The following is a 3,446-nucleotide window of genomic DNA, read 5'->3' on the forward strand; positions in this document are numbered from 1 at the left end:
CGGGGGCGTCCTCGGGGGGTGGGGGGAGGGGTCCTGGAGGGTGGGGAGGGGGTGTCCTAGGGGGTGAGGTGGGTGGAGGTGTCCTGGGGGGTGGGGGTGTCCTAGGGGGTGGGGGTGTCCTGTGGGAGTGGGGGTGGGGGTGTCCTAGGGGGTGTGGAGGTGTCCTGGGGGGTGGGGTGGGTGTAGGTGTCCTGGGGTTAGGGGTGTCCTAGGGATGGGGTGGGGGGAGTCCTGGAGGATGGGTGTCCTAAAGGGTGTGTCCACAGAGGTGAGTCTATTGAGGGGTAGGGTCCTAGGGGTGTCCCAAGAGGTGAGTATACTATGGGGTGGATGTCCTATGGGATGAGTGTCCAAGGGGTGTCCTAATTGGTGACTGTCTAAGGGGTGGCCTGAGGGGTGACTGTTGCTAGGGGTGCCCTAAGGGGTGACTGCTCTAGGGGTGTCCAAAGCGCGTGTGTCCCAGGAGTTTGTCCACAGAGATGAGTGTGCACAGAGGTGGGTGTCCGTAGGGACGTGTCCTACTGGTGTCCAAGGAGGGAAGTGTAATGAGGGGTAGGTGTCCTAAGTGTGTCCAAAAAAGGGCGATTTCCCTGGAGGATGGGTGTCCTAAGAGATAAATATGCTGAAGGATGGGTGTCCTAAGAAGTAAATATGCTGAGGGATGGGTGTCCTGCGAGATGAGTGTCCGAAGGGGTGTCCAAAGACGTGCGTATTCTGAGGAGAGAGTGGTTTGAAGGGTGGGTGTCCTAAGCATGTCCTAGGGAGTGGATATCCTGAAGAAAGGAAGTGTTCTGAGGCGGGGAAGGGGGTGGTGGTGTGAGGGGGGGTGTCCTAAGGATGTACCTGAGAGATCCTTTCTGAGGCGTGGGGGGGGGGGTGCGTGAGTGTGAGTGCATGTGTGCGTACGTACATGCGTATTCAACTCGTGTGTGTGTGTGTGTGTGTGTGTGTGTGTGTGTGTGTGTGTGTGTGTGTGTGTGTGTGTGTGTGTGTGCGTGTGTGTGCGTGTGTGTGCGTGTGTGTGTATGTGTGTGTTTGTGTGTGTGTGCGTGTGTGTGTGAGAAAAAGAGAGAGAGAGAGTTTACGCGCGCGTAGAGACTCAAAACAATTTCAAATCACTTTATCAATCATCATCATCATCATTATAACTTCCCTTCACCTTCCCTTCTCACCTATAAGCCTTTAACCTTCGCATTAAAGCTCGAAATAACCACAAATCACCGAAGTGCAACCACCGAACAGCGCAAGAAACCTTTTACGCAAGTCGAAGGAACCAAAAAAACAAAAAAAAACAAAAAAAAACAGGAGGGATACAGACCTAAAACCTGTTCCATTAAATTGACGTCGTTAAAATAATTCAAATAAGCACGGCTCTCGTAAACAAACATCTATAAAATTTTAATGTGAATAAATATCAACTTTTTCATATAATCAATTGATAAAAACTAATATTTATTAGGGATAGGGATATTTTGTATCAGTTTCTATCTACTTCGGTGTAAAATGTCGAAATGTTCTTTAGAATCCCTGGCACTTATGAAACAAAGTTATAGATAAATCACTCACTTTCCATCATTTGTAAACTTATCTATTGGATCTTATTAACGTATTATCATCCACGCACACACACACACACACACACACACACACACACACACACACACACACACACACACACACACACATATATATATATATATAAGACATATAGTAACAATTTATTTAGATATTTCAGTCATCGTAAAAAAAGATTAGGAGGAAATGAACACAAGAAAACATAGAAAAAAAGGACAAACGAAACAGCAGAAATAAAGGGAAAGAGGCGAGAAAAAGAAAATGGACAAGGAAAAGACAAAAAAGAGAAATTACTATGAAATATGAAGGGCACAGACAAAAGATAGAAAGCAAATAGAAAAAGAACAAGAAGAAAAAAAGGAGGAAAACGGAATAACAAAACAATTTAAATGCAAAAGGGGGGGGGGGAACAAAGAACAAATGAGTGAGGAATAATCGCATAATGGCGACCGGAAACGCACCTTTGGAGCGACTGATGGAAACATTTCCCGCGCGACAATATGACTCCGTTTTCTTTCCTCCGTTTTCTATGCGGCTGGAGCTCGAACGGACGACGTAAAAATTAAAAAGAGAGAAAGAAACAAAGAAGCAAAACAAAAGAAACAAAAAAAAAAAATATATATATAATCTTTTGTAATGAGGTTATCAAACACAAAAAATAATAATAATCTTTTGTATTGAGGTTATTGATAATATTTTCCTTCTGTGTTTGAGAAGTCTTCGATTTGTTTTGTGAACAAAAATTTCACGTCTTTCTTTTTATGCGAGTGTGTTTTCATATCCATCTATCTATTTCTCTCTCTCTCTCTCTTACTTGCTTACTCTCTTTCTCTGTTTCTCTGTCTCTCTCTCTCTCTTTCTCTTTCTCTCTCTCTCTCTCTCTCTCTCTCTCTCTCTCTCTCTCTCTCTCTCTCTCTCTCTCTCTCTCTTTCTCTTACTCATTTACTCTCTTCCTCCCTCCCTCCCTCTCTCCCTCTCTCCCTCTCTCACTCCCTCCCTCCTTCACTCTCTCCCTCTCTCACTCTCTCCCTCCTTCCCTCCCTCCCTCTCCCTACCTCCCTCCTCCTCCCTCCACACACGACGCTACCCTCCCTTGCCTACAAAACGCATTGTGCAATCGAGCGCCGGTGAGGTGAGTTCGGAGTTCTCAGCACGGAAGCACAGTCAGCAAGCAAGCCACACAGGACACGCGCAAGCAAGCTGTACTCTGTCTCCAAGGCTGTTTCGCTACGGGGGGAGGGGAGGGAGGGGGAGGGGATGGGAGAGAGGGGATGGGAGAGAGGGGTTGGGAGAGAGGGGATGGGAGGAAGAGGGAGGGGATGGGAGAGAGGGGATAGGGGTGGGGATAAACATCGCTATAACAATGAGAGGAAATGAGTTTTGTTTACATTTTCATTTTCGTGATGCGACTGCAACCTGTTCTCGTCACCTGCCAACACCTGCTCTCATGGCATGGTAACACCTGCATTCTTGTTCTCGTTTTGATAAAAAATACGATATCTATAAATATCCACATATCTGCATAGCCTCACATCCACATATCGTCATACCATTACATTCACATGCCCACACCAACACACATATCCTCATATCCCACATATTAACATATCCCCATATCCACACACCCTCATATCTCCATACCCACATCCTCATACCCAAACACTAACATACCCCCATATCCACACACCCTCTATCTCCTTACCCACATCCTCACATCCACATACTAACATACCCCTATATCCACACCCACATCCTCATATCCACATACTAACATACCCCTATATCCACACACCCTCTATATCCATACCTACATCCTCATGTCCACACACCCTCATACCACCATACCCACATCCTCATATCCACATAACCCC

Source organism: Penaeus vannamei, chromosome 39 (assembly GCF_042767895.1).
Source record: "Penaeus vannamei isolate JL-2024 chromosome 39, ASM4276789v1, whole genome shotgun sequence".
Lineage (NCBI taxonomy): Eukaryota > Metazoa > Arthropoda > Malacostraca > Decapoda > Penaeidae > Penaeus > Penaeus vannamei.